The sequence below is a fragment of the Aythya marila genome (assembly GCF_965140915.1).
Source record: "Aythya marila genome assembly, chromosome: 1".
Classification (NCBI taxonomy): Eukaryota; Metazoa; Chordata; class Aves; order Anseriformes; family Anatidae; genus Aythya; species Aythya marila.
This window is the reverse complement of record NC_139042.1, coordinates 112,197,337-112,216,385: the sequence shown is the minus strand read 5'-3', so window position 1 is coordinate 112,216,385 and position 19,049 is coordinate 112,197,337. Positions and strand designations below refer to the sequence as shown.

The 19,049-nt window shown below is 36.9% G+C and overlaps 1 long non-coding RNA gene across 1 annotated transcript in view; it reads right to left on the bottom strand.

The window, feature by feature from the left end:
* LOC309880231 overlaps positions 1–16,348 on the bottom strand; it is a 28,960-nt gene extending 12,612 nt beyond the window's left edge. The window contains exon 1 of the long non-coding RNA XR_014317923.1: positions 16,257–16,348. This is a non-coding gene — a long non-coding RNA (uncharacterized lncRNA). The remainder of the gene's footprint in view (positions 1–16,256) is intronic.
* Positions 16,349–19,049: the final 2,701 nt, after the last annotated feature.

The window sequence follows — 19,049 nt, the reverse complement described above, 5'->3', positions numbered from 1 at the left end:
ACAAATGACCTAATTTTTAACTATGCTGACTGCCTGCAATTCCCAAGAATTTATGCAATCAATCATCATTAAATTGCATGAAAATACTGATGAAACCAAAGCTGCCTGCAGGCCTTTATTTCTGCTCATTGTTATTACTACCATTTACTCTCAAAAACACTTTTGCAAAACTAAGAAACAAAAATAGATTTTTGAAATGTTCAAAAGTTGAATACCAATGTTAACTTTGTTTTGGGTGGGAGACAATCCTTGATTACAGTGTATCACTGAATAATGAAATTAATCCTATTCTCCAAATTCAAAATGGTGAAAATATATAGGGGCTTTGGAGGATTCTTGAAACAAGGTATTTTTGGATTGCCCTGTTCGGACTGAGAGAGACATATGTTGAACAACAGGACAGACAGCAGCTCAAGGTCTCTTAAAACCTACAGTCGCCTTCTCTTCCTGGCATCTTAAGAGTGCTAGATTTCCCTTCTCCAGTCAGTGATAGCAACTAGATAGCAGAAATGTGATTATGGAAATATCCAGGTAGTCATTTTATGGACTGTTAAGCTTCGATTACAATAGAGGCATACTCTGAAACTTGAAACATTCAAATGAGGTTGTGGCCAGTAAAAACATCCTCTAAAGGGTAAGGCATACAGTTACCTATAATTTCTTTATCAAAGTGAAGTGTTATTTCTTCATTTTCTATTTCTTCTATATACATATATTTGAAGAAATAGAAAATTGGAAGTGGACTTCTTCAGTTCCCTGGGAGAGCAGATCTTCAGAACATGGCATGAATACATGCAGTGCATGCAGTTTTTGTGGTAAGACAACATGCATACTCATACTGTATGGGCTTGATAAGGACCTATTTCCTTAATAATGTGGGAGGTTGCCATCGCTGAGGCGGCCTGAGCAGTCAAGTGAATTAGGAGGGTTAATTGCTGGTTTGAATGCTCTCTTTTCATGTGTCTGAATACCAGCACATCTTGGTCCTTGTGGATATATTCTGAATGCAAAAACAAAGTTAATGACATTTATTTACACCTATGCTGACATTTTTCTGTATGCAGAGGAAAATCATCAACATATTTTTTTAAAGGTCAAAAGCCTTTGCATAATATATTTCACTGCATGGAATGGATACCCTCTGATGTAATTCAATTGCTGTGTTTACCATGTCTTACCCCTAAAAAAAAACAAAACAGTCCTTAACCTTTTTAGTATACTGAAATGTTGTTTTCTTTTTTATTTCCCATTTTTTACAGAAAACAGAGGAATCATATCCTTTATTATCTCCACCACGTAGCATAAGTTTACTGCTCAGTTTGAGTGGATTAATTTTAATTTTCATCTCCTATCCAGTTTCTCCATCATAATTTATTCTACTGTGATGAATATTGGAAGTAATGTATATTTGTTTCTCACATGTTTTCAAATACAGAAGTATTCTAGATTCTACCTGCAAATTTCCTTACACTTTCATATCCTTAGATGTTAAAATGAATACAATTTTTTTTCCATTCATATGGATGTAGGTAGCACTAAGGATTTTTTTTAATTCAAACAGCGTTTTCTTCAGGGACCTCACTTGTGTGCTTTTGTTTCTGAAAAAGCAGACTGCAGTGAAATATTCAGTAGTAAGAAGAACATTGGGGAAAAGACTTGACTGGATATGAGTACAAGGCTGGCATTAGATATTTTTATTCTAATCAGTTATACAGTGCAGGATGATATTTCCAAACCTGCTGTGATATTTGTTGTTCAATCAGAAAGTCTATCTTAATCATCTCTTGCATAGAAAACAACAAGGACAAGCTTATTCTGGATGTCTCCGAAACAGAATTTAGCTGAGATCACAATTTAATGGAGGGAAAAGGAAAAATGTAGTAGAAATTACACCGTGTGAAAAAAAAACTGTCATTCTCACCAATTTTAACTTAACTGCAAAGGATTAGTGCAACTTTAAACTCCACGTTTACTGTTTTGCATTATTTGCCTCCATCCTTAATTCGCTTCTTTTTTAGTTCTCTCTCTCTCTCTCTTTTTTTTTTTTTTTTTTTTTTTACTTTTTTAGTGTTTTATAAGATACATACAGTATTAAGGAGTATATATTAAATCAAGCCCTTCAAAGCCCTTCATCTGAAGTGCACTGAAAAACTTGTGACATAGACAGCCCTCCTCTTTTAAGTCTAATCAAGCTACATTTGTGCATTTTTGTGAAAGCAAAGCAATGGTTAATTTATTCTGTCAATGACATAATTCTGGAGAGACCATACTCTGATGGAAACTGAGCATATCAATTCAGTTGTGACTGAAGGCTTTATTTAGGCCAAAAATGAGGTAGAGCTTTCTCAAAATGTATGACTTAACACCATCCATTTTTTTCTATCATCCACTATCTTTTGCTGCTAAGATAATTTCTGTGATTATTTTCAGTGACAAAGTTAAAGGCTTTTGAGCTTAAACGAAGCTTTTTCTTTTCACTAGTGTGTACTTCTCCTTGCATGTGTTACTGCAGTAGTTATTTTGGTATTAAGTAACAGTGACAGCACCTGCATTAAACGTGATATTTTTTGTACACAAGTGGCTAAGTTTCCTAGGTTCTAATGGTGGTTAAGCAAGTGGTGACATTTGAACATCTATTGTCTTGAATGAATAAATGTATGCAGTGTATATTAAGTGACTTCTTCTCTGATTTCTCATCTAACAGCATTCCTTGCTAAGGAACCACCTATGAATCACTTCCTTTGCCAGAGGGGGAGAATGAATAAATAAATAAATAAACAAACAAACAAACAAAGTAAAGGCATAATAAGGCAGTTTTGCTCTGAGATTGAGTTTACAAACTTTGTGTAAACACATACTAATTCCCATCAAACCTGAATCAGCAGGCAAAGAGCTAAGGCTTTGAATTCCTACATGCCAATACAGAATTAATTGTACAGACAGAGTAGCAGAGATAATTTCTTCAGAGAACATGCAACTTTCTCCTCACAGACACTAATTGCATAGAGCATGCTTCTGGAACTGAGAGAATATTAAGTTAGGGTTACAGGAAGGCACATAAAAGCACTAATACGCAAGCACACATTTTCAGGTAGAAATGAAAGGGGATCTTGGCCTGAGCCACCCTTCAGACTTCTATTTTATTTCTCTCAACAGTGGTTTGGGTCAACTGAGACTTTTGAATAAAAAGAAGGATCATAGTGTTACAGTCAAAAGCTAACTATGGTCTAAAAGCAAACCTTACATATAAAATCAAGTATTTACCATTTTTATGCCTGAAATGTTAATAGTTCAATCCATGAGTTAGTGTTAATTCACATCTGATTATTATAAAAACAGGGGAAAGAAAGAATACTATTACAGAAAAAGTCTCAATAATAGATTTAACATTGTTACATGCACATGCCTAGTATCTATGACTATTTTCTTCAGACCTTCACTGCCTTCTCTGGATCCTAAAATCAATTGCTTCAATGTGTGGGGTGGGAGGTGTACAGTGTCTTGTCAGCATCCTCAGTCCCACTTTCTGGGAGGAGTATGATGTCCACAATTTCATCTTACTACTCCCTCTAGAATCTGCCTGTGGCAATTTCTGATTATTTATTAACAATTTATTTTTTTTGAACCTTCCTCCTTCTTCACAGGCCTGCAAGCAGACATTGCATCCAAATATTTAATAAGTCATGCTTTACATATGTAGGATGTTGCTCTTTCTTTTCTGTCTTAAAACTGGCTGTACTCAGTTCTGGGTCTGTATTTCTTTAACTGACCATTAGTATCTTCAGTACCAGCCTGTGCCCCTTTTTCCTCCCATCTCACGTCTGTACTCCTCTACACTGTATTCTAGATCCCCACGTTTAAGGACTTGACTAAATGACCAGGACTGTATTCCTCTCCACTACATCCTTATAATAAAACCACAAACATTTCAGTCTAAACAGAATAACTACTTCTTGCTACTACCTATGTTAAAATCAAGGCTATACCACAGAGCAAAAGAAAATGTGAAGTCCTGCACCTTGGGGAAAAAAAAAAAAAAAGAAAAAAAAAATCAAAACAACAGGCACAAAAAAAGTACACACTGTTGAAAGCAGCTCTGCAGATGAGGACCTGAGGTGCTGGTGGACACCAAGCTGACCACGAGCCAGCCAAACATCTTTCACAGCAAAGGTGGCCGGTGGCCAACAGCCTCCTGGGCTGCACCAGGAAGAGCACTGCCAGTATTGAGGGAGGTGGTCTTTCCTCTCTGCTTAGCTCTGGTGAGATCGTATCTAAAGTGCTGTGCTGGGTCCAGCTCTCAGCAACCCAGTACAGGAGACACATAGACACACTGGAGTGAGTTAAGGCTCATCAAGATGATAAAGAGACTGAAGCATCTGACATATCTGAAGAAGCTGAGAGAGCTGTGACTGTCCAGCCTAGAGAAGAAAATTTCAGGGAGAACCTTAAAAATGACTACGAATTTCTACTAAGAGAAGTAAAGAAGTCAGAGCCAAACTCTTCTCAGAAGTATCCAGTGAATGGACAAGAGAAAGCAGAAAGAAAAACAAAATATAGGAAATTCCATTTATACATACAATTTTTTTGTTTGTTTGTTTGTTTTCCCACTAACACTGCCACGGGCTTCTAAGAGAGGTTGTGGAGTCTCCATCCATGGAGATTATCCAGAACTTGACTAGACATGATCCTGGCTAGACTACCCTAGCTGGCTCTGCTTGAGCAGAAGGTTGGACCAGATGATCCCCAGAGCCCCTTCCAACCTCTGGGAGTCTGAAATTCTGTGAAAATTGGCATAGCAAACTGATTGTTAGGAAAATTACTGTTACACCTAAGCAAGCTAAAGCAAAGCTGCAAGGCAATACAAGATGAATTCAGAGTAAGGTTGACAAATTCCAGCTTGGAGGGCATGCAAATTCACTACTAAGCCTACAGTCCATTATTAGTAAAGGCAATTCTTATTTACTGGCCTACTGAGGTGTCCTTTTCCATTAATAAAAAAAAATAAAAAATAAAAATAAAATGCAGGTATAATAACTAATATATGAACCTCACCTCACAAATTTAATTTCCTGTATTTATCTTCACTGTACCCATAGGGATACTATAGAGAATGACTTTTGCTTCTTTTTAATTAATTTTGTTTAGTGGCACATGTTTATGCTATAACTTATCCATTGATCAGGAATTATCTGTCTGCCTTGAATAAACCATTCTTGGAACAGCAAGAGGAATATAAAAGATTTGTATATTACCATATCAGTATTTTTGTGTTTATAGTTGCTATTTAGTATTCATGCACTCTTCTAGGGCTTTTTACCCCCTTACTCCAATCAAAAACAAATCTGTCTTTTAATAAGAAAGAACTGATGGGCTGATGGTCCTTCTGTGCTCTAGGGCAGCATTTTTATACCTATTTTACAGAAGAAACCTAACACTGAAATATGTTAAAGGTAGAAGAAATACCTGTACTACAACAGAGTTGGAAGCAAAATTTGAACCAGCATTAGCTCAGTAATACTGGCACAAAAACACCCAATTTTTTCCTCTGTTACATTTTGCATAACTTGTACACTACTACTACAAAGCAGAGAGGCCTATTTGTTGAGACAGACATGTATGGAGCAGACACTTGCCTATGACCACAGTAATAATCTTCAGAATGACTTTAACAGGCTTTGGCCAGCTGTAGGGGGCTTCCTTTGTCATTGTTTTTAAGCAAACCTCTTCTTTGCATTGCAGGAGATCAGAGATCATTTACAGTAACTTAGCCAAAGAAAAGGTTACTAAAAAGCACGTGTTAATGCAATCAAAGGGATCATCTGACCACACCAGTATGGATATCACAATCCTCTGAGCACTGCATTTTGATAAAGATATGCCTGCTGTAAGATTTTTGTTTTATTTTTTCATGCTGTTTTACAATCAAAATAAGGAAATATCTTTAAATCATTTAAAATTAAGAAAATATTGACCCCATAGCTCTGAGTTTCACAGTCCTCAAGAATTTGAATTTTACCGTGGTTTGCATTTCATTTAATTCTGGAGGGTTAGCATTTCTTCCAGTGAATTTAAGATCTGTTTCACTATACGTACAAGTGTAATCCTACCCACGTACAAGTGTAATCCTACCCTGTCTTTTAATGTCTACCATTTAAAGAGGAAACGGTCTAATTAATTCTTCACTCCCAAGTACCCCTTAAATAGATTTTTGAAATCTTCATGTATCCCTAAACAACTTTAAGTAAATAATCCTGAAGTGTGTGGAGCAAGTTAACTACAATTTCAGCCTGTGGTTAGGAGTAAAACAATGAAAAGATGTAACTACATTCACCAATTTGCTCTTTCTTCCCATCATATAGAGGTAAGGTGATCTGAACTGGCAGATAATGAAAAGAACCCTTGCAATTCATCATTGTAAATGGAACCAACATTCTAAACATATATTATTAAAATTTGTTGGTCCTGCATCAACCTTATTTTTCCTTATTATTTTTTTCATTTTTCAGTTTAACCTACACATTCCCATTACCTGTTGCACATACTACCCATCTAAAATTTGTCTTTTTTTTTTTTTTTTTACAGTACTTAATGTACATGTGATTAAAAAAAAAAAAAAAAAAAAAAAAAAGTAGAAATAGATGAACACGCACTTGCCAAATCTGTTTGGAAAAAAAAATGCTTGCAGTTCTCTTATGACAATGAAAATATAAAATTTATGTTTGATTTTTTTTTTTTTAATGAATACTGTACACATCTTATAAGAAGCATAACATAGAAACTCATGCCTTTTACTAAAACAGTATGACTTCACAAGCATAACAGACTTCACAAAGTCTATATTCTTGACTTAAGGCTACGAGTTGCTGGAGGTCATTTAATATTTTTCTAATGCAAACTTGTATCTTCTACAAGAGAATGTGACATATCTAATATGTGTCCTATCTAAATATTCACAGTCACTTTCTAATTATTTTCAGGATCTTTTCTGGCATGACAGATCATGCTAACAGCTTCATTAACTCTGCTATGCAGTACCAATGTATAGATAATATTCATAGCTTAATATATTCAAGAAAAACTATACAAGTTTCCAACTTCACCAGAATAAGTACTTTTTTTTTCCTGCAGTATGTTACTGAGATTGGAAAACTGTTTCAAGCAAAGCTATCAGAACACTAGCATGAGCTGCACTGGTTCTCTGTAGTTTTATTTATTTTTTTTTTTTCCTTTTAGAGGTTGTGTTTGTGCACAGTACTGCTGTTTAATTAAAGATGACAGGTAACCCTGATAGAGTTCCTTCCTTTACAGCTTACACGATAATGGAGCTTGGTCTCTGCTGGTAGTCATAAAGACTTCATTCAATTCATTGTAGCTTCAAAATATCTGATATCTGAAGTAAAATTTTACCTAAATGTTCACTATAACATGTAATAGATGGCACAAAGATAGCATATTGTTTTCTTCCATTAATTTCTTCAGGAATTTCAAGTAAGTTCATTCATTGTAGTGACAACTTTACAAAGCTCCCATAGCTATGAACTTCCATAGTTATGGATTATCACACTGGTAACAGAACCCAGAAGGAGGCACAGTTAATTCTCAAGTTTTAAAAAAAAGCTTTATCAAACACTTGTAGAAGGTAATGGAAAGACTCCTTGTGATGAAAAACACTGGATCTTGGATCACAGCCAAACTGGAGTTGGAAAACATGAAAAAGGCTTGCCAACAGCAAAAGAAAACAGAAATCCTAAACTCCAAATACTTCTTGCACCTTAAAAGTCACAGGGGATTCTTAATTTTCTCCAGACTTTATACTGCAAATAAATTCTAAATATCTTCATAGAAATCTTAAAACATGCATTTCCATTTTCACAGTATATATATAAAAATATATATCCAAATTATATCCGGCCTAGAAAAAAAGGAAAACATAACTCAAATCCTGATTAAATTGTAGAGGTGAGCACAAGGGGTTCTCTTTTTAAGGACACTCAGGTGTCAATATTCACTGGAAATGAAGGTTTGGAGCAACATACTTACTACCACATAGGGTCAGTTCCTTCACTCAGTCTTCCTGCATCATTAAACCTGCTAGTGTTTTTATACTAGATTGAAGATAAATATGTGTTTCAGTACTACTTTCATTTTTATTCATCCTTGAGTATAGGAAAAAAAAAAAAACAAACAATGATAATCATGGCACTCTACATCTCATAAAAACAGCTTTGCAACCAAACACTGTGCAAATAATTCAATTAAAAAAAAAAATCATCAATTTATTGGAAAGTAAATTTATAAAATTCTGTGATATTCTTTAATGCTAAACACAGAAAATTTGCTTTTTATGTTTATGTTTTTTTCATGTTTATAAATGGACCTTCTCAATACCGTCTAGGAGTCAATCCTGTGTAGCGTATCGCTGTTCCATGTGGAATGACCAGAAGTTTAACCCATATGTCTGAATTTAAGCATCTTTTACAATAATAGGATGATAAAACATCAGATTCTCTGAATACATCAGTGCCAGTCAACTTAGCTTGTACAGCAGACTTCCCTTACCTCCACTTTTCCCTTATTACATGACCAAAACTAATTTGCCTGAAATTGCTTTGTTTGTAGAATAATAAATGGTGTCCCTAAATAGCAGCAATCTATGTTTTGTGTTTTAATATCAGCAATGCCCATCTGTATTATAGTATTTTAGCCTGAATGATGAGTTGTTAAATGTTAATAAGGTTAGCAATTTAACAATATTAAAAAAAAAAAAAAAAAAAAAAAAAAAGCCTTGATAAATTACTTAATATTAGTAATACGATGGAAAAAAAGCAACACAAGACAAAGCCACCTTTTCCATGAAGAAACAGACATGACTGACCTAAAATATATATTTCATATATTCTGGTTATATGCAGACACATTCTAAGAATCCAGTTCATATCTGAGCTGATCTCTGCTCTAAATATGATGATTTTGCCAGCTGTTGGCAAAAAGCTGTGTCAGACATGCTCATCTAGTAAAGTTTGCAAGACCTTGGCTTGACTCAGTTCATTTTCTGTGTAGTTTATGTATTGATGCTTAGCATAATTAGACGGGGATTGTTGTGGCAACGTCAAAAGGGAATCACCTTCTGGCCAAGCCTGTGAGATCTCTCTTCAGTTGTCTCCATCTGAAATCACCGAGCCAAAATCAGCTATGGGAGAAACAGGCACAGCTTCACTAAATCAATAAGATAATCAAAACTTTATAATTAGATCAATGTAAAGAATAGCAGCAAGCTCTGGCAAAAATCTGCAATGGACTTGAGCCCAGATATATCCAGAACCTAATTTGTCCTAGGAATTTTTTCATACCGCTGAACAGCTGCACGGAACCAAAAATTCACAGCTTCTATGGATCCTGGTGATCCTAGCCAAAGAGCATCAGCAGAGGCTGGAATATTTGTAAAGGAACATATTTCAGTGTTTCTTGATACTTCAGCGTTCTGTGTCTAATTGGAAGAATCACAGCAACGATGCAACTGTGGCGGTTTCACTCTGATGGGCAAATAAACTATACCACAACTTCTCTCTCACTCCCCCTCCTCAAAGGAAGAGGGAAAGAAAATAGGATGAATCAAGGGTTGAAATAAGGACAAGGAGATCACCCACCAATTATCATCGTGGGTAAAACACACTCAGCATCGGGAGATTAAAATAATTTTTTACTTATCAGTAGCAGACTAGAACAGTGAGAAACTGCAAGCAAATTACAAACACCTTCTCCCCATACGCCCTCTTCTATGTTCCCCTCCTGAGCAGCACAGGGGAACGGGGGCTGCGGTCAGTCCCTGATGCTTCATCACTACTCCTTCAAGGTCCCTCTCTCTGCCCCTGCTCCCCATGGGGTCCCTCCCACAGGATGCCGTCCTTCCCCAGCTGAGCCTGTGGGGGCTGCCCACAGGCAGCAGCTCTCCAAGAACTGCTCCCACGCATCTCCGTACCACAGGGTCCATCCATCCCCCAGGAGCAAACTGCTCCAGCACGGGTCCCCTACGGGTGGGTGGCAGCTCCCCCCAGACCTGCTGCTCCTGCGAGGGCTCCTCTCCATGGGCTGCAGCTCCAGCCCGGGGCCTACTCCTGCAGGGGCTCGCCATGGGCCATAGCCTCCTCCATGCCATATCCACCTGCTCCACCATGAGCAAATTTTATTTGCAGAAAGGTAGTAATTACTCAAAATTCAGTCTATTGAGACATATACTTCAGACAGTGCTCAATGTTTGCAGGTTGGAAAATACTGTATAGCTCATCCACAGTTTCTGAATTTTAAGTTATTCTACAGAAGTTCTGAAACCTTTTAAGAGGACTGTAAGTTGTTGCGGCTTCTGTTTCTTTTGAAGACTGGGGGAGGAGAAGAATAGTGACAATATTAAACATGTTGCTTTGGTTCCAATCTAATTCCCCTAGGAAAAAGAGTCTGATTTCAGAGAAGTCTTCATCAGAAAAGGTAGGAAATTGTAGACAGAGCAGTATATTCGGCTGTACATTCTGCATATACACTCCTGTTTTCCCTCTCTTTCAGAAATGATTCTTTGATTCTCAAAGGCATCTTCTTTAGAAGCAGAATCCCATCATGCCAGTATTTATGGAAATGAAAACTTTCCTTGACAGACAGAAGTGTGTACAAGACAACAACCTTTCAGAATCATGAAATGATCCACTGCCCTGTGCATAGATCCATGGCTGTTTCACCTGCTATAACCAAATATGAATTTGATACTGCAAATCTCACCTATGCCATGGCAGAATAAGTGCATTGGGAGCCTTGAAGAAGGCATTGCTTTTGAGGAGTCATTGATCTTGAACTGGCCACACCTGCCATACCATGCCTCTTACTTGGAGTTGAGAGACCAGTATGTTATTACTATAATCTGTAATTTATAATGGATTTGGGAACGGTGAACTCTATGTGTACCAAGAGTACAAATGCATTGATTCTGACTGGGAAAGCACTCCAGGTTAGGGTGTTTGTGCTCCACAATACATTTAACCCAGGTACACGCAGGCCTATGCTGTACAAATCCCCTGGCAGCAGGATAACCTCAGCCAGCTCCTTGCAACTGAGTAGCCTGCAGGCAGCTCCTGCTATGTACAAGGCCTTGCCTTTATCAAACAGCGCAGCAAGAAGTTTTCATATGAACATCCTTTAGGAACAGAGTTGGCTTCTTGTAAGAAAATTATTTAATAGCTTGAATGAGCATAAGGGAGGAGCTTCTCTCCACAGATAGGGTTTACACAGCATGCCCCTATGGGAGAGATCCAGCGAGGGTCCGTCCAGTGCTGTGCAAATGCAGGGTTCCTGAAATCTGAAGGGAAGACTGACTCTCTTCTTATTCTGTCTAGTTAAGATAGTTATTTTAAAACTATTTTTGTTGGGCTTTTCTTACTGAGATCAGAAAGAATCCTGCACCATCTCTCTCTCTTGCCTCCCTCTCAGATGCCCCCCAACACAGAACAGTAAGTTCTCCAATGTATATATACTACTTAGCTCTCTATATACATATGTATATATTTGAGTTCTAGATAGGGCTACGTAAAAATATGATATCAAGACAAGCACTTGATTCATTTTTCTAGAATTTGCTTTAAGTATTTAATGCTGTCTGGCGTCTGTATTGTTATCAAAATGTTGAAAGGGAGGCCTTTATCAGAAAACTTCTGCAGGCTCAAAGCAACACCCTAATTGATATAATCCAAAATCTCATTGCAATTAAAACGTTTCACTGTATGATATTACTTAAGTTTTATTTCTGCTATCAAGAGAATACTTATTACTAAGGAAACCAATACCAGCAAGTATTGTGTTGATCATCTTATCTGACAGTTGTTGTAAGCATGTTGATTATTCAGCTCAAATTTCCTCAAAATAAAAGTATTATGTGCTCACTGAATTTTGTATGCCCAACCAGTGAAAAGTACTCTATTAATAGAATTAAAAGTACAAGTCTATTAGTAATCTTGTTGATAGTAGCTGGAATTCTCAAATCATGCTACATTAAAGTTATTTGTACCACAATGTGCCATTGTAAAAGCAAGAGAGAAAGCTTTTATCCTGCTTTTCTGGTGTGAAATACCAGTGCTTCTAACATACTTCTACCCTAGTATCAGGAAGAGATAAGACAGAAAATTAGTCACCTTACGTGCAAACCAGAATAAGCCGAAGGTGTATGATTTTGCTGTGGTACGGTAGAATTTGCTGCTTTCAAGGTTTGGTTTAAGAACTATTGGTTGAAGGAAATTGAGACAAATGGGTTTCTCTGCCAATGCCATTAAGATAAAAGAAGGCTTGTATTAAACAGGAGTGTTCCACTTAAATCAGGCATTCAGCTAAAGTGGGTCATCTTAACCTACCCATCTCGCATAAAGGCCACCCTTATCCTTTCCTTGGAAGCCTGGCTGATTTGAGCTGTAGCAATTTCTGTACTACAAATGCTCTGAGTTGATTTGGGCCAGCTGCACTGCAATCGAGGCCAAGAGCCATTAACTACTTCACTGCTGCTTCACTGATGTCTTACACTGTGCACGATTTGTCTCAAGTACACCACCTCTTGTGACAAGATACAGTAGACCTCAAGGCTACTGTTCCAGTGGAAATTGGTATAATTTGCCATTATACAGAAACAGCAGTCAAAGCCATCAAAAGTAAGGGCTAATAAGCAGAAGAAAAAAAGCAACTGCATGTATTATTTTTCCCCTTTGAACAGAAAGTAGTGTTTGCAGCTGTTTTAAAGTGCTATGTCACATACTGAGACATATCAAGATAAGCCTTTTAATTTAGGAAACATAAGTGATGATACACAGGGTCACAGTGAGCAGCAGCAATTCAGTTCAGTGGGGTTTCTCACATGATTAGGAACTAATCAGCGGGCTCAGCTCTGATCCCTGTTTCAAGTTTCAGCCAAAGGAATCAAGAGGTCAGAAGATCACTTTGGCATGAGATACTTGCATAGCTAGACGCTGCTCAGCATGACAGGTCACCTGCTGTGAGGATTACGCATCCCCAGCGGAGTGGACAATAGCGATGAGGCACAGAGAGAAAAGGAGAAAGCAAGAATGCTTCTTCAGCAAACCTATGAAGGGCAGGATGAGAAACAAGACTGCTCACTTAGCTTGATAATGTGTTATTAAAATGACACAGAGTTTAAAGTTTTTATGAAGGTCTTTACGTGTCCAATCAAAATACATTTTTAATGTGCAGTATCAGGTCATGCCTTCCCACACCCCAACAAACCCTATTAATGCTGCCACCCCTGTGTATCATAATATCCCCAAAACATATCTGGCACATGAAGAAAGAGCCTCACACATATATGCATCAGAAAACAGAGCATTCCAAATATTTTTACCTTCTGAAAAAAAATCCAAGTTTTCTTCTAAATTTTATCAGTTGTAAAGGAAACAGGATGCATGAAGACTGCCTGAGGATTTTAAAACTTTTAAGAAAAAGCTGCAAAGATATCAGCCAAGGGATTACAATGCATTAATCTCACAGAATTTTGTTCTTCTTAGGTATGTGTGTGTTTGCAGTTAGGTATCACAGATTGCCTATTAAGAGATGTACAGTAAAGTCAGAGAATACAGTAGAAGATTTTTCAAGATATGTGGTTATCCTTAACTACATGTCAGAGAGAAAAATCAATTCCCTTTTTGTATTAACCTTCCTTTCCTAAGCTTCCTTTTTGCTGTCTTTCCTACATAGTTAAAAAAGACTGAAGGAGTAACTGTTTATCTTATCACCTTCAGTCATTTTATAATACACATCCAGTTCTTGCTAATAAGCCTGTGAAAGGCACATGCACATGAGGTCAGTGGTCACTGCAGCTTGAGCAAGCTTGCAGAAATGCCTCTTGGCTAGTGTGAGAAACAAGGGAGGGACATGCAGCAAGTGCTGTATCAATGGATATACCCACTGCCATTTCTGACTAGGGATTGTTCTCCAGACGTCAGCTCCCTTTAAGGGCACTTCATCTTGTAGTGCCAACACTCTAACACGTGTGCAGGTACTTCTGAGAGCAGTTGTTGAACTCAAGTTTCTGTACCCTAAACAGACCTTGTCAGACAAAGCAATGTCTGCCATCTCCCATACACACTAAAGTTTGTTACAGAGCATCCACTGAGGTATGTTATGTTTTCAACAGCATAATTTAAAATTTTCAGGTTACTGATAACCTTTATAAGTTTTACTAGCCAGCAGATTCAAAGCCTAAGCCTTTTCTAACAACTGGCACAAGATATTGGCACATTTATTTAAAGATATATATTGCATATATTAAAAAGAAAAGTAGAAAAGATAAAAATACTCTGTCCCTCCTCTAGAGCAGATTGGTTGCAACAAGAATTTAAAATCTTGTTAAGAGGAATTTATGCATGCACAAAATACTCCTGTTATATGCAATTTAATTAATCACCTACATAAAACTCAAGTCCATCTGTTCAATACACAGGGAACGAAACAGGATAAGATGAGATAGCAGAGGACTATTACTGTGATAGCACTTCAGCTTAATACTTACTGTGATTGGCCATTGCAACACAAAGACACTGTTAGTACTGCTTGGCAGAACACTGAGGAGAATATCCCCACACCTAACAGGAAGCCTCACAGAGAACATGCACATTTCTAGGGAAGCAAATTCCTAAAGCAATAGTAGGCTCTGATGAAACTATAACCAAACTATAGATCTATTTGACACACTGATAAAACCTTGAGTCCTAAGTTCAGCTGTGACAGTGGTCAGCTGGCCACTGAACCCATGCGTGTGTTCTGGGACTGTGCAATGGGTGGGTTCTGCCAGCAACTCCAACTCTAAGCCTTCCTTTTCTTCCTGTTTGACAAATTCCTTACAGGCAAGCACAAAAGTGCAAAAAATCTGTCACAGTAAATAAAAAGTACAAAATTATATGAGTTCAGAGTCCTCACTCTCACCCGAAGTAGTAGATTACATGCATTTCATAGAGTGGTACTATTTGGATAATTCAGCTGCAACCACTGCTGAATGCTACTGGTCCCAGCAGCATGCACAGGCTTATTATCTTAGGTTTGTGTTGTTGTTGTTGATGTTGTTTGGTTGGTTTTTGAGCAAGAGCTATGCAAAACAGGAAGCAATTGAGAATCTAGGCCCTTTTTACCTTCTCCCAAACTAGTTAATTCATACCCTGAATAAAGCTTATCATAATAAATTATTTATCCACCAAGAATATGTTTAGAGACTTCTTACCTAACACGCAGTTGCTTAAAAACAGCATTCAACCAAACTGCAATTGTCATTACATAATTTGATATTTCAAAGCACATATTATCCTTTTTTTTTTTTTTTTTTTTTTTTTTTTTTAATCTTCCACAAAAAAGACTGTTCTAACTGCCTTTGCTGGCAAAATTGTTACCCGGTGTAAATATTAATGTAATTGACATGTTGAATTGATACTTGAAACAGCTCACAGCTGGTAGCTTGCTTAATGATTTTATTATTGTTATTATTTTGCATATCACAAAATGCCTTCTCAGAAATATTTTCTTTGAATGTACACTTTTGTTGTCAAAAAACTAACTGGAAGGGTTTTGGTTGTTGGTGGTTGGTTTTTGTTTGTTTGTTTTTAATTTTTCCATAATAATTAAAAACATTGATTCACATGTCTACAGCAGATTACACAGACACATGTCAGACTGTAATGCTGCTGAACACTTAAAAGCTACGATTCCCCCATCATTAGTACTGGATCTGCACAGCACAGATACCAGCAGTAAAAAAAAATTACCCATCTCAGTCATGGCAAGCAACATGATGGATTTTCTACCAAAATATCCACTGCACATGATATGCAATCAGCCAACTTACTGCTGGTAGTGGGAAGTCAGACATCACCTGATGTATTTTTAGAAGAACACCAAACTGACAGGGTGCTCAGTGCAGATCAACACTTCTGTGCAGTGTGGGTACAATATCTGTCACTTGGTATCAGGAGCTAGGCCTAATGCCAAATTCCCTATATCACTGAACCACAGCCTAGCTTCATTTTGACAAAGTGCTCCAACACCAAAAATCTCACCTACTTCAGTTTTGAGGTAATGCCACAACTGCATGGAGTTTAATTTTATCCCTTCCTATTTTATTGTTTTGTTTGTGCTTGGTTGTTTTTTTGTTTGTTTTTCCATGTCCTTCCTTATATCTGACCTTTGTTCCTTTCTCTTTTCTAAGTAAATGGAACAAACTTGAGACTTACCAAACAAACTTGCCAGTTTTCTTTTTCCTTATGACATTTCCATCTTGCAGAAAATTCATCGCAGTTTGCAGTAGTCCCAATTCTTTATTCATCTTTATTTTGTAAGATATTAATACCTTTTACCTGAAAACAAAATAGGATGGAAATATGAAAATGGGGCAGTCATCTTCTATTTCGTGTTTTAGAAACAGCAATCAGAACTTGTGGGATTTCTGTTATCCTTTCCCATTTCTTTTTTTTTTTTTTTTTTGCCTAAGCAACAGCTCAGGAAGAACAGAATATGCTGGGTAAACTGAGTAAATGACCTGTGCAGTCTTACAGTTCTTCCATCAACCTATACCTCCCAGACACCTTCTAGGAACACATTTTATAATCTGTACCATTAACAATATTTCAGATTATTGAAAGTGGGAAAAAAAATAAAAGTTCTAGTGCACTTATTGTTCCTTTTCTTTTGGGCAAACAGAACCAAAACTAAGCTACTAGCATTCAAGACCTTTCCTACTTTCAGGAAGGAAAGAAAAATATTTGGGTTGCCAATCCTACAGTGAAAAGTTCTTTTTTTTTTTTTTTTTTTAAGAAATATATTTTACAATTAAATTTGAAGAAAATCAAACATTCTAAATACTACGTTTCAAGCAATGATTTTTTTTTTCCAGAAGATATTTGCCATTTCACAAATAAAACAATATATCTAAAAGCATGCAAACTAAATCTGGTGGGTGAGTCACAAAAAGCTTGTAAAAGTGTGTTTTCAGTGGCTTATATTTAGGAACAAATTAAACCTGACAGTTTCTTTTAAATCAAATTACTAAGTTAGAGGTCATAGTACAAGTTGTGTTTCATCAAAAAATAGCTTTCTTTCCCCCTAGAAACATTCAAAATTAGGGAAATTTTTTTTTTTTTTTTTTTACTCTACAGCTGAATGAAATAAATCTATCAACATATTTCTCCTACCTCTATTACTCCAATGTCACATGGAGTAGAGCACTTGACTGAGTTTCTGTATTCCATGCTCATGTCCTAATAACTCTAAATGTGTAGTTTATTTATTTATTTTTACTAGAAGAGGTCCAAGTTGATGCAATGTGAAAATACAGCTACACGTATATTTACATGCTGCTTTCTAGGAAATAAAAAGACTTTCCACATGGGGCCAGATACTATGCATTTGTGAGCAAAGCTGTGTTCTAGACATGCAGGGCAGAACAATCTGAGGGCACAAGGGCTGGTGGTCCAAAGGCAGCCAGATTCTCTCTTACTTTGTGGTCAGACATGGGCTCACAAAAGCCAGCTGGTCTGCCAACATTAATTTTCCCTCATGCTACACTTGCCAGCTCTAAGGCTCTGTGTTGTGTGTTGCCTTTTTTTTTTTTTTTTTTTGTGTGTGTGTGTGTGTGTGTGTGTGTGTGTGTGTGTGTGGTTTGTTTTGTTTGTTTGTTTGTTTTGGGGGGAGGAGGAAGGAAGAAAGACATATTCGGGAAAAAAGAGGATCAAAAAGTTCTACTAGATCCATACTGCTATAGAAAGAAGGACAAGAAGCAAATTATTGACATCATCACAGGAGGATTTCTCACAGCCCTTTCCTAAGTAAACACCTGCATGAACTCATTGCATTAAGCAAAATCAATTGAGTTGTGCTTATCTCTCAACACAGTTATCAATTAATGAGTTCTCTGTATTTATAAGCTTCATTATTAGAGTGATATTCTTCATTGTATTAACTTCCTTCCTAATAATTAAATGTTTGCGTGTGTCCCCAAGGCTATTAAAAAGATATCCACAAAAGTAATTATGAGGACATTCACAGTCCTTTTTACCTCAGAAGAGATAAGAGATTTTCAAGGAAATGTCTTTAAGTTCACAGTTTCATTGCTCATAGTCTTTCAATAAAAATATTTATTTATTTATTTATTTATTTATTTTAAAAAAAAGGGCATTCTAGTCCTGAAATTTTCAAGACTTCTAAAAACTATAAAATGGGAGACAGTAAGGTTCCTAAAACGTCATGATTACAGAAATACTGAATAACAGATTTTTATTTTTATTTTTTTTTTTTAAAGCTAGGTGCCCTCGTGACAGAAAGGCTAAATCAATGGTGAAACATTGTAATGGGATGGAGAGAAGTTCTTGACCTCAGTGGTGGAAAATGAACAAGAACAGAGTAACTCTTACAGGGAGCTACTTTAAGCAAGATATGTACCTGATAAGCAAGATAATACCTGATGCAGATGGATAATATTGATATTTTAGTAGAAAGTCTGCCTATTAAAATGTCAAGAGACCTAATATCAGCTTTGTGATATAAAATGGGATTTTAATTCTTCTGACTTTGGCATAACGTTATCCTGCATTTCTTTATAGTCAGTCTGTTAGCAGTCAGTTTCCAAGACACTCCTGGAAGCTAGGATGCAGTAGGGGAGACCATTGACCATCCAGAATTATTGTCATGGTTAGGCTGGGGATTTTGTCTTCCCTCTGTACATGTTTAATACATTACTGACTCCATTAACTCCAGAAGATATATTAGTTGTCATCAGTCAATATTAGTATTTTTGTTATTAGTCTGCCCATCAGAGCTGCAGAGCCCTGGGGACAAGGTCTCTCCTCCCAGTGCTTGGTCTTACAAGAATCCTGGGAGAGGTTCACATCTCTCACTGACTAGACCTTCTGCTATTTAGTTTCAGCAAAAGCAGTGCAAGTATCTTGGCAGTCCAGTGACAATACAGTAGCTGACATGCTGAAGATAGCTTTTGGGAATGGGATTTGGACTTGCTCCTCTGTAAGACTGAT